This window comes from Phalacrocorax carbo, chromosome 1, assembly GCF_963921805.1.
Source record: "Phalacrocorax carbo chromosome 1, bPhaCar2.1, whole genome shotgun sequence".
Lineage (NCBI taxonomy): Eukaryota > Metazoa > Chordata > Aves > Suliformes > Phalacrocoracidae > Phalacrocorax > Phalacrocorax carbo.
This window is the reverse complement of record NC_087513.1, coordinates 32286720-32300145: the sequence shown is the minus strand read 5'-3', so window position 1 is coordinate 32300145 and position 13426 is coordinate 32286720. Positions and strand designations below refer to the sequence as shown.

The window sequence follows — 13426 nt, the reverse complement described above, 5'->3', positions numbered from 1 at the left end:
TTTCAAATATAAGTATGATACAAAAAAGAGTTATTAATCTGTCCTAAGAATCTTGTATTTCTTGAAAGAAAATTCCTGGTGACCATGAATTTAAAGGAGGAGCTGAAGTGTTCAGTGAAGAAGAAACCAAGATATTCCTATGCTTTCCACACATTCCTTAATGTTTTCAACTGTACCATTCTCACTTTCTAGTCTTTCATCAGGTTTCTATACCTACGTAATGGACCTTATTATTGCTATTCATACAAAGTATGTACAGCAGCCTGATTCGGAGTGACACACAGAAGTAACTGCTGCTTCAATGAAAATCACTTTATAAGCATATTCCTAAAGAACTATCTTAATGATAGAAATAACTTGCAATAGAATCTCAGAATATTTTCTCCTCTAATTTGGAGAAAGAGAACTTTTCTTCCTCACTTTCCAGTAAGTGGTAAGAAAAAAGGAGCAAAGAATCATATTTTCAGATGCACGGTATAGAACTTTTATTTTTAATGGAGGGGAAAAGGGAGCCATTATTTGTATAACTGCAAACTGACAGCTTTATTTTCCCTTGTACAGAGTTATCTTTTGCCACTCACTTTACACAGGTACCCCTAAAGTTTTTCCCAACTGGCACCCACTTTAACTTTCAAACATTTTTAGACTAGTTTTCAAAAATCTTGGCAAGACCGAGCTGTCAACTCTCAGCTGGTTCAGCAAAACACAAGACATTCTGAGGACAACTGCTTCTTCCTCATGCTGCCTACATGTATGCACTCTTTCTTTGAAAAAACTGAATAATCGCTGATTTTCTCTGGAAAAGGAAAAGAAAAAGAACTTGTCTTAAAAAGACTATATTGTGGCATAAGAGAAGGAGGCAATTTCCTTACCCAACTTCTATGCCAATTACCAAGCTGTGCAGCTTACAACTCTCGCTTATTGGAAGCTAGCACCTGCCAACTGTCACTAGACCAACAGAGAAAAAAGAGAAGCAGTAATGTTTATGAACATTTCTGCAGTCAGAATTAACTGAAAAACCCCAATATTTGCAACTGCCTGTAAATCCATAAGAGAATATTTCTAAAAGCCTGAAACAAATATTTCTGCTTTTATATCACATTGAACTGAGAAAACATTTAAACCCAGAGCTCTGGATGAGCAATTTAAGAAACTGATTTATAAAGGATTCCTTCATTGCTTTCAGCTGCCTTCTAAGGCAGACTTCTAGCTTTGACCAACTGAAAAACAAGAATACAGATGTTTCTACTTATCTGCATGCAATAATGCAAAACTTTGCAACTAAAAGCTCATCCTTTTAAGTGTCCCTATCTCCCTACAAACTAGCTGAAATATAAATTGGCAGCCTACAATTCCTCTCTCAGAAGCGGTCCAATTATATACAATAAGTCACAAATGCATGCAAAATGTGTGCAGCATGCCAAACAGCAAAGATTATCTTTATTTGGAAACATTTATAATGCAGAAGTATAGGAAGAGCAATACAATTACTTAAAATATAACAGCAACAACTGAACTACTAAGAAAACAAGGTGTTCTGTGCATGCAAAAGCAAAAGGTTTTAGCAAAAAACAGTCCAGAGTTCCAGTATATTCAATCATCAAGCAGTTTCTTGAATTGCTTGGCTTGAATTCAAGGTTCAGATTTTTTTCTATTAAATCTTCACATCATGATTAAAATGAATAATCCTGCTATACTAATTTGCATCTTTGATTTGATTATATGCTCCTGTACTTAATACAGGAAAATCTGTCCTTATCTGGTATTACAGTCCTCTTCATCTTTATTTTTTTAGGTATTTTGAGAGATGGCAGGCTCACAGTTCAAATTATGAATTAGGTATCAGGTTTCCATATTACATCCTGGGATCAGTTGAAGCCCATAATCTTGGCCTGCCAAGCCTTCTAAGATGCTGCTGTTCTGGCACTACCATTCAACTAACAGCAAACACGTTCACAGACCAAGTCAGGACCTTCAGTTCCTGAGTGCCTCTCATGAGAACAAAGTCTGAAAGACAACTACCTCTAAGCTGACTGATAACTTCACAGGTAATTATGCTCCAAATTGGAAGAATCTTGAAGGGCCTGACATGACAACTGCAGGAACATAAGAACTGGCTTCCCTCCTACTAGTTGAAATCTGTCTCAGATGACTCATTTTTTGAGACAATAAACTTATGAGAGGTCCTAACCCAGACTAGGGCAAAGTAATAACACAACAGTAAATTCTTACCTGTTCTTGTTGGTTTACGCAGTATATTAGAATGTTTTTGACAGTGGCCAAAAAGGCACTTTCTGTATTTTTCTTTCTTTTCTTGTCACACCAGTACCAGTAAACATTAGTATAGATGTGGAAAAAGTGTGTTTGGTGTTTAAAACAAACAAAAAACCAAACCCACACACATGGGAAACCTTGGCGACTCTTTGCAGGCTTTATCTAATCACTGTCAGTTTAAATACTGTCAGCAACATTGCCAAGCATAAGATCAACTAAAAAATATTCAGTAGGCCACAAAAGCTTCCTACATGAATGTAAATAAAACTGAGGTAATACATAAGTATATGGTAATACACTAAAGTATGGTTCTTTCAGAGTTGTCCTAGTTTAAAAAAAAAACAAAAACAAACAAACAAAAAACCATCTTAAACCTCTGTGCTTCCTTCCATTATATGCATATGCAAGGCCTGAAGCTGCTGTAACTTCACATACAAACGTCACACTGGAGCAGAGTTAATCACTCTGAAGAAAAAAAGTCTTTGTATCTTTTGAACACTTCAAAAAAGATCTCATAGAAATGAGACAAAACAGGTTTTATGGTTCAGCCACATTTAAGACTGGGTCAGCTGGTCTGTACAGAACCCACAGAACGTATTACAATGAAAGAATGTGAGCGGAAATGGGAACAGCTGTGCTTTATTACAAACCTGGCGCTGTTTTAACGACAAAACTTTCTTTATGCCTTTAGGTTTTTGTAGGATCCTCTTCCATTCTGAGCAGCAGATTCAAAACTCCCATTTCCACAACAACATAATACTTGGTTTAGTGAGATTTGTCTTTTTCTGTATCTTACCTATATAGTTAAGTGCAAATTAAACTTTCTTCTCAGACATACCGCTTTCCTCCATGCCCCAAAATCACATTTCGTAACCGTGCAGCCTAATAATAAATGAACCGGCAAATTGTCCGTAATGGAAGTGCAATCAAGTATTTTTCATTCAAAAACCTTAGCTAATAAAACACAAATCACCATCCCATTAAAAACAAAAAGCTATTTAAGATTTTTAAAACAATTATCCACTCCAATATCCCAGGGGGAGAGTTTATACTGGTTTTGCTCCTGATTCATGTTCAGTATGATTTTTCCAAGAAGAAACAGGGAGAAACACTTCAGGTCAAGAAAATCCCTCAAGTAATGACTCATTTATTGCAGATATTGGCAGAAGGTCCCCAGAAGAATAAAAAGTGTCCATTACCAAGTAAAAGTACACTTCATTTTTCCTGTTAATTTCATTAATACGATGCAAGTACCTCAAATTACTGTTTACACTGACATTTTAATAATGCAGTTAGTAACTTCTGAACTAATTTCTTAAAAATCATCCTACTTGAGATTATCTGCTTCTTTTTCCTTCTGTTATTTTTGGGGTATTTTTTAAGATAACCTTCTTCAGCCCACTATCTTCAGACAACTAGAAGTGCATTGGGGAAAACAAAAAAAAAGACCATGCATATAGATATGTTTGTGTATGTATACAAATATATGTTAATGTGACGGTGACTGGATGAGGCCAGATCAATGTGTCAGACAAGACAGTTATGTATTTTTTCCATTATGCAATTTTTAATAATTTTAATTAGGTTTTGTCAATGCTTTCCAGGTTCTTATTTTGTAAATACTGGCTTCTTAAAAGGAAATTCATTCTTCATCTAAACTGCTAATACTATGCTTACACTGATAAACTGTTTATAAAAAGACAAGAATTTTGATATAAATTGGTTGTAATAGGAATTATTCACGATATACTGTTTTAATATAATTTAATTGTTAATGCATCAGTAAATTTTGCAAAAATCTACTTTTCAATGGGGCAGACCAACATCAAGAAATGAAAGAGGCAGTGAACTATGATGATAAGCCAAAGAACCGAGAAACAAACCGAAAACCCTCCAAAACCGAAGTATCCATCTGACAAGGCCTAATGCAAAATTGAAAGGGGAGATGTTTAAACAACAAAGTGTAACTGAGCCATCACCCCAGTTGTTTAGAATAGAAGGCAGCATTGGCACTATTCCACTAGTCATGCTTTAGTGGTTTGGGTTTTGGTTTTTTTGCAATAGCTGGCACAGTTATTATGTGTTATATAAAGTCAAGAAGGAAATGAAAGCAATCAAAAAGAAATTCATACATAATTTTTTAAGCTCAGATAATGCTGAACTTTCACATTTATCAGTCTTTAGTTTGTGACTTTCAAAAACAACCTACTGCAGTCAAGCTGTAGACTAATTTTGCCACTGTGATGGCCTCATTATGCCTTTTCCAGGGATTTCATTGCTATGCCTAGTGTAAGTGGCAGAACTGGATACTTTTTCAAAACACTAATATGTTAAAATTTTCAAAAAATTACAGGGCCAGGAAAAGTCAGAGGAGAAAAGGTATCATAAAAATCAAGAGCAAAGAGAGTTCAGGAAGTGACAAGAAAAAAGGGGAAAAGGAACATTTCAGAATGCCTGGCTTCCCAAGATCTATTTCAACAGCAGCTGGTGTCCCTTGGAGCTCCTTTATAATGAAAATCTGAAGTGGAAACTGTTCAATATTCCAAAGTTCATTTTTATAAAAGAACTAAACTGTAGACAGCTGATGAAAGGAGAGCTGGGCTTCTGGCAGTAGTACAAAACAGTGATGGCCTTATTCTTCACAAGAAGGAATACAGAAAACAAAAATTGTGTATTTCTAGCTGCTCTTTCTCATTTTGCTTAATCCTTATTATTTTCATTTCGCTTTGCTCAAAAACGTGCATAGTGAAAAAATCCAACACTTCAACTAAAAATACTACTAGCAACAGCAGCAACTCCTCTAACTTCTAGAAACAGCAAGCTTTGTCAACAGGTAAGTTATCCTACCACACACCTTTAGAAGTTCACTAACAATGGTTGGTGAAGGAAGATACAGGTTTGATCTTCAACGTATCAAGACACTTAATTTCTTTTCAACTTTATTTTAGGTCTTACCAGCAAGTAGTTGGCAAAACAACTCACCGCCTTTATCAAAACAAAGTCAGCTTTATTTCAAGTTTCAAAGAAAGCATACTAGTTGGAAATCCCGTTATCCAGAAGAAGTCTTCATTAAGAAATCTTCAGGATATAAGGCTGCTTCTCTTCTCACGCAAGTAACAAAATTAATTTTATTTCTCCTAAACTGTGATTAGTCTTCAACATGAAAATCCTGAACAGACATAGTGAAAAACAAAGCTACATGTGAAAGTTAAATTTATTATATTCATAAAATCAAAACAGTTTTCAAAAAAATGATGTATCACTGCATCACATATTACTTGAACTATAAGCAGGCACTCCAAAAAATCACTGGGTTTACAGAACACAGAAATTTAAAATGACATGGACTTCTTTCCCAATTGTGGTAAATCCAAAAATCCCTTTCTCGCTGCAGCTGATGTGCTACAACCAGTCACTCGTCTGTTGTCCCATCCCTCTGCTTGAGGCACCTAGTCATCTCCCTCATTCAGCAAGCACTCATCATTTCCAAAAAGATTATAACCTTAACTAGGCACAACACTGAGACAACATTAACAGCCTGTTCCACTTACCAACATCCAGTGTTTGTTTTAAATATTTACATTCAGATTAAGTGTGTGATATTTTGTTTGAAAAATATGTTTCATAATGTAAAACAGCTGTATTAATAAAAGGGATCCTTTCTTCCGGTGAAACTGAAGAAGTACCATTAAGCACTACAACTCATTACAACATAACAGTGTTCACTGACCAAGCTACTGTATCCTATTATTATCTCTCATAAAACAGACCTATAACGTCAAGCCTACCCAATGAACACAGCAAATCTAGCAGTGCATTTAAATACAATTACCAATGAAAACTAAACAGGGAACAGAGTCTGTAACATTAAATATTTCATTCAGACATTAAATATTTTGCCTGTTGGCACGGCTATCCTTCCCCTTTCAGAAAGCACTGTTCAGACTGTATATTGATGTTCCCCCCTTATAAAGAATGACAGTATGATGTCATAGGATAATTCATGTTGTAAGGGAGGTCAGGAGGTTTCTAGCCCAACCTCCTGCTCAAAGCAGGGTCAGCTACGACATTAAATCAGGTTGCTGGGAGCTTTACGCACTGAGTCTTGAAAACTTCCAAGGAGGGAAACTGCACAACTTCTGCAAGTATCTGATCCAATGCTTGGCTGAATATATCAACACCTTTCCTTGACTTTTACAAAACAAAAAAAAAAATTCAGCAGTTGTTAAGCTGATGTGCTTTATTCATATTTTATGATTAAGAAAAACAATTTCATGTAGAAACTAATACAGCAGTAAATTCAAGTACATGCCTAACGTCCCTGAGTACTGGCTTGACCAGGAATCAGTAACTTCCAGTTACACCTTTGTTCAACTCTTTCGCTAAACTGGAGAAAACTGAATTATCTATGGTAAAGCAGGATGTTTCCAATAAACCTATAAAAAGAACACCCACCTCATGATTAAATCATGATCTCTATGCTACCAGCTAACTCCTCTGCATGGGAACAACACATAATCAAGCTGCTGTGGGTCAATTATAAAAGCATTATGTAAATACAAGCAAAGAACTTGTCAAATATGTATATTTATATTTCTTCATTTCAACACTGCACTGCTCTTAAAAGGTCTTAAGAAGATTCCACGGGTATGAAAATGTTTTAAAATATTGTCTTATATTAGTTATAACATTCAGTCTGGGTGCAAACCATAAATCACCCACGCCCCCATCTCAGACACAAGAGCTACTAAGTTATTGCAAATAGTATTTTTATCACATCAAAAGGACTACCTTATGTAAACAAAACACTATAGTGCCGTGGTAACTCCACCAGTCAGTTTTATTCAGATCTCAATTCAGTGAGAAGCTTACATCTTATTTTTGTAAATATTTCTCTCAAGTAGCTGTAACAAAAGCTTAACATAAACGGGGGGGGGAAGCATAAACCCAAACCAAACCCAAATCATCAGTTATTTAATTTGTCAGGCCAGAAACCCCCAAAACTTAGTAGAGTTAAGCAAAAATATAGTATGTGCTCCAGACAGAATTGCTGATGTCTGTTTATAATTAGGACTATTTAAGTTGCTCAGCATTTCTAATGTTTACTGCTACTTACAACTTGGCAAAGTAAGTGTCCTGTCTGTCCTTGCTTTCTGCCAATGCATATATGGAAACACATACTGCAGGCCTCGTTGAAAAATTTGTTCAAGAGTTCAAGTTTTAAAAGGAACAATGGAGGAAAACACACCACGTTTTTCCTTATTTCAGCAAAAGCATCTTGCACTTCAAAAAAATATTAACGACTATGGTTTGAAGCCATCAACATAGGCAAGCTTTGAGTTACTGCTACGTTCTTTCCTGTACCTTTAAAAATGTACGAAAACCTAACCAATTTCAAGAAGAAAGTGCTGTGTTGTTTCAGTGCAAAAGAACGAAACTCACTTTATGGTCTACAAAGAGGAGTAAAAATTGACACCAATGTCAGGTAAAAGCACAGAAAAAGTGACTGGAGACTGAGGAGACTAGACTGGACCGACATAGCAAATCAAGAAGAGGAAGCTCTGAGGAATAAAGAGAAGTAAACAGAAGGAATGCTGATAGGGAAAAAGCAGGGAGAGACAGGACTGGCTGAAACAATAAACTGAAGGCAAATTTGGAATGGTCAAGACCGGTAACACCTAAAATATGAAGACTGAGACTGGATACAGGAGGATAAGACTGTCATTAGGACACGTATAAAGGATGAAGTGAAAAGGACTGTGCTTGCAGAAGACTGGCACAAGAGCCCTCAGCCACCATGACACATTCTAAAGCCTAGAACAGAAAGGACTCCAGTCTTTCACCGCTTTTCCACTACTAGAAGTACCTGTGCAAATGCACTCTAAATGATGCCATTCTGCTTTATCACTGGTGTATATAAAAGGGACCGCACTCTCATAATGCTATCAGTCAAAACACTAGAACTTCAAGAGCTTTTGCAAAAGATGCAGCTTTTCCAATCCTGTTGATAACCACTGTGGGTCCAATACAGTAACACAAGATAACATTTACTTCGAGAGGTGAAAATTTTCTGCATTTCCTTGGTTTGTTTGTTAGGTTTTGTTCTTTTTTTTTTAAAAAAAAAAAAAAAAATTGGATTTTAATTTTCTAGGTTTTAAGAAAGCATATGGGACATGCATGAATGTTTCACCCCACAAACAACACAAAAAAAATACTATTAAAGTTACTAAATCAACATCTCAAATGTTATAAAATGACAAACATTGTTGGCTGTGCAACCATAATTCACTTCCCTTGAGCGTGTAGATTTTAATACAGTATTTAAATAAACATGTACTGCTTCTTCAAAGTCACCTTGCCTCATTCAGTGCACTGCACGAACATGCACAGAAGACGACACAGAACCCAATGCAGGTAGGGCTCTTGTCTTACCTACTGAATAGGAATATGCATAGTGGATGAGGCAGGGCTTGCAGAAATAAAAAGGGACCAGGGCTCTGTAATATGCCACAAAGGTTTTAACTATTAAGTCCTCCCTTTTGTAGCTTCCTCCATTCCTCTTACCGTCATGCACACCATCTAACCCACAATTTCCTTAGTTTGTAATTAACTGTGAATTCCTCTTTCTCCCATCTACTCTGCAGACACATTCACAGATGCATGGAGCACTCAGGACTGTTACTAACAGCAGTGGCAGTTGTAACTTGAGCAAACATATTTACAAGAATTGTAGAAATTTCAAATTGGACACCAAAAATGAGTTAATACTTTTCATCTAACCCTCTTTGTGGCTCTGTTCACCATCTGTAAAAGTCTTGTCTCATCTTCAGTAGTGTTTGATAAACTAATAATTATTTGTGCAGCATTCTGATCACAAAACAACAAGCACTTTAGCAAAGCCCATACAGATGTTATCGGTTCTGTCTTCAAAGCAGAGTTGAGTAATGTGGAATAAATAAATCATGGGCTCACATAGTGATCAATGAAAAATACTGAATTGTGTTAAGTGAGCTCCATCCATCCCGTGCACTGACTGAGGCAGGGTTCCTGTAAAAAAAGATAGTATGCGATCATGTAGGTAAGTCTGTATGAGAAAGACAGGCTCAAAAAGGCACTTCTAAGCTCTTTGTTCCATAACCTTAAAAACGTAGGATTTCTTCTACAGAAGGTGTTTAAGATACTTAAGATTCTACAAAATCAAGGAAGTTCTTGCATTATCATGCAGCTCTGTTGAGGATGCATTACTTTTTGGTGTCTGGAACAAGTAAAACTGGAAATCTCTTCTTGGTTTAGAACAGCATTGTGGGTAATACAAACACAGACAAGGACAGAAGTGTTTTGCTTAGCTTCTTGTTTTTACTTTTCGCAAAATCTAGGGATGGATAAGGTATATTATGATGCAACGTCAACTATCACTAAACACAAATACAAAAACAAAGACAAAGCAACGGATGCTGGTAATACACATCCAAATGCAAACAAACAAAAGCTCCATACCACCAACAGGGCCCTGCAACATTAAGGAAAGTTCTTATTAAAGACATTTTGGTCGATTATTATTATTTATACAACATGGCCAAAGATCATCCTTCCATAGGGATTTGTACAATATTTGCACTGCAAAAAGATATTTAAGTAGTAAAGAGAAAAACTGAGAATTCTTATAACTTCAGGTTATTTCAGAAAACTTTCCCCTGCTCTTATGCAATTTCAAGTCCTGCATTCATTATTTTTACTGGTTTACAAGTAGTTTTATACAAAGGACTGATACTAAGTGTATTTGTCAGTGCCTCCTTTGATACAGCCACCTCTACACAGGTGCCTGCATTTTTAGGCAATTTTTTTGATAAGTGGTACACACCAGTAACCACATAATGGTTTATTTTTTAAACCTTGAAGAACCCTTTAAATATTTTTACTGTGCTTTAATATAATAACCACTGAAAACATTCTTGGCCCAGGGGTCATAGTTTACTTTCATTATTAAATGGAGCGTAGTTGATTAACTGCATAGATAATCTCTGGTAGGTTTTATAAGCAGAATTAAATAGCCTTTCATAGGGCAGATGGAATTCTTAAAGAGCCCCTCACTCAGTCTGCAGCTAAGGCACAGCATCACGGGCGTGCTCAGCCCCTTCAGGTGACTTTTAGCAGAGCTCAGCAATGGCAACGTCCGCAAGTGGTATTTCTGTTCTCACCAGCAGGTGTTACTACAGTCAGTCTGAATTACTGCCATTTACGGAAAAGTGACACAGAAAAGAAGCGTAATTAGCATTTTACAAGGGGGAAGCAAAGTGAAACGCTATTCTTTTTACTGCAAGAAGGTGCAATTAAAAAAAAAAAAATCCGTTTTTAGCTGACCACCATTAAATGCAGCCAAGACGCAAACAAGGAGAGCCGGCGCAAGGCTGCCCCTGGGCGGGCGCGCAGGAAGGCAGCCCGCGCAGCGGCTGCGCTGCGCCATGAGGACGCCGTAGGGACCCCTCGTTCCGCAGGCTGCCGAAAGCCATAGGTCCGCCCGTGAGAACGGGCGAGGGGCCCGGGCAGCAGGCTCCCCCCGGGGAGCAGGCTCCCCTCCCGCGGCGGGCGCTGCGGGGATGCGCGGCCGCTCGCGAGCCCCCCCCCCCCACCGCCCGCCAGGGGACAGCATTCCCGGCAGGGTCACCCGGGGAGGCGCCCCGCTTTCCCCAGCCCGGGGGTCGAGCGATGCCGTCCCCGGCGACCAGTCGCCCTGGGAGGGGTCGGCTCCCCCCCCCACCCCACCCCACCCCACACACACACACCCGCACCGCGCTGTGTAACGCCCGCCGCCCCCGGCCGCCCCACAGGAGCGGGCCCCGACGCCCAGGCCTGGGCTCCGGTACCGCCCACGGCGGAGCTCAGGGCTCTCCCGGCGCAGGGCGAGGCGCCGCGGCCGCCCCGCACCTGCCCCAGCTCCTCCGGCCGCAGCGGGAAAGTTGACTCGCACCCCCTCCCCGGGACCACCCGCCGCCGGGGGCTGCCCGCTCCCCTCACGGGAGGCAGCGGCGCGCCGGCTCTTCCCCGCGTCTCTGTAAGCGGGACCCGCTGCGCAAAGTGGGCGCGGGGACACACGCACACCCCGCCGCAGCCGCTGCGGAGCGAGCCGTGCCCTACCTGCGCAGTGCCGCCGCACAGCCGGGCTGTCACCCCGCGGCCTCCCCGTCTCAGCAGCGCACACCTGGGAGGGCTCGGCTCGGCTCGGCTCGGCTCGGCACAGCCCGCCGCCCGCGAGCCCCCCCCTCCCGCCTCCCCGCCGCCGCGCGCGGGGCCGCCGGGGCCGAGCGGGGCGCGGGGAGCGGCGGCGGCTGATTGGACAGGGGTGATGTCACTCGTGCGCGCGCGCGAGGGAGGGAGCGCGGCGGCGAGGGGGAGACATGAGAGGGAGCGGGGGCGGGCGAAGGTGGGGTGCCGCGGGGCGGCGGCGGGAGAGAGCAGCGGTGAGCCCGGCGAGGTGAGGGGCGCGGGGCCGTGCCAGCCGGCAGCCCCGGCGGGCGTGGGTGCGCGGTGCCGGGGATAGGAGCGGGATGAGGGGCAGCGGGAGGCTCGCTGCTTCAGCCCAGGAGGGGCGAGGGTGAGCGGTGCCGGGGCCGCGGAGGGTTTTCGGCATCCCCTCCCTCCCTGCCGCCGTCCGCCCCTGTCCCGCTCGCTGTGACACAGGGCTGCAGGTGGAGCAGCGCTCCGCGCTGACCAGTGAGCATGTGCAGCACCCAGTGCCCTCACACAGACAGACAGACAGACAGACAGATGGACGGGCGTGCGCTCTGCACTTGCCCAGAGCGAGGGTGAAGACCAAAGGAAGCCGCTGCCCGTACCCGGGCCGCGCCCCGCACCCGCTGACAGCAGAAGAGGCCGGGGACGAGAAGGACCTGAGGGCACAGCTGGGCGAGAGGCATCGCACTCAGGATCCTCTAGAGATGTGCCCAGTAATGCCAGGACCAAACTTTAAGTGTATACCCTCCTCCCAAGTTAGGAGAATAATTTTGCAATAACACGATTTTTCTTAAGCCTCAATTTATTTCCTGGACTTTGCATCTTCTACGCAGGATCATATTTCTATATTCTTCATTACCACAAGGGCTAGGTATTTATTTTTAAAGCCTCCACCTCTCCCTTCAGCCCAATTCCTGTGGTATTTTCCACTTTGTAAATTGCTACATAAATCAAAACTCCCAGAGGGGTAGAAAAAAGGCAAAAGGCCTGTGTGAATACACAGGCAGGAAGGTGCCCTGTCCCAAAATAAGTATGGGACTTGCATACCTGCTTGGAGGAAAGCAAGGAGAGCCAGGGTAGAGAAATGATCCACTGATGAGCCACGAGCTGCCAAAGTTGTGATGGCTGCTGCAGGAAGGGCTCACGAGGGATGGAACATGGAACCTGCAGAACTACAAGACACGAGTTCCCACTGTACATGAACTGCAACTTTTGGAGGGGGAGCAGGGGCTGCAACCATAACGCTTTACAGAGAGTGCAGGTAACACACTGTCACTAGCTGGCAGAGCACAAATAACGCTTGACTAGGTTGTGCCACCTGCACGGCAATAAGAACCAGAGTGGAAAACTTCAGCTAGTCCGAGGCCCTCATCCTGACAGTCTGAGGCCCCCTGTTGCTCCATGATAAATCCTTTACGTTGGGAGTAACACCAAAGCGCAGACATTTACCCTTATGAGAAATCAGGTCTCTGCAGTAGAGAGGGTTCTGGAGAACTTTTTTTTCAGCAGCTTGAGGTAAGGAGGGGCAGGAGGAGGTAGGTCAGGACTGGTTCACTTGTAGCCATCATCTCGGGTAATTCCTACATGTCTGAAAGGATTTGACCTCGCTCCTCTAAAACACAAGATACCCCTGACCTTGCGGCTTTACAGTCTGCAGATTGCAGCAAATACTGTTATGTCAATTACAGTGAGATCATACTCTCACAACCATATGGGTCAGGAGCTGCTTGTTCAAGGATAAAAAAGATAGTTCATAAAAAAAAAAAAACCACACAAAACAAAACCCTAATAGATTCTCATTTAATCATTCTGGAGTTGGAGATTTAGGTCTTTAATTCCTGGGTCGTAATCCAATACTGAGCATTGTATGCATACACAAACACGCAGAAGAGGAGCAGAGCTGTTGCTGTGGGTGAGCTTT

At 41.7% G+C, this 13426-nt stretch overlaps 1 protein-coding gene across 1 annotated transcript in view; it reads right to left on the bottom strand.

The window, feature by feature from the left end:
* CNTN1 (contactin 1) overlaps positions 1 to 11541 on the bottom strand; it is a 255051-nt gene extending 243510 nt beyond the window's left edge. Inside the window, exon 1 of the mRNA XM_064447942.1 lies at positions 11410 to 11541. The gene's annotated coding sequence lies outside the window, so the exon portion shown is untranslated. The remainder of the gene's footprint in view (positions 1 to 11409) is intronic.
* Between the last annotated feature and the right edge of the window lie 1885 nt (positions 11542 to 13426).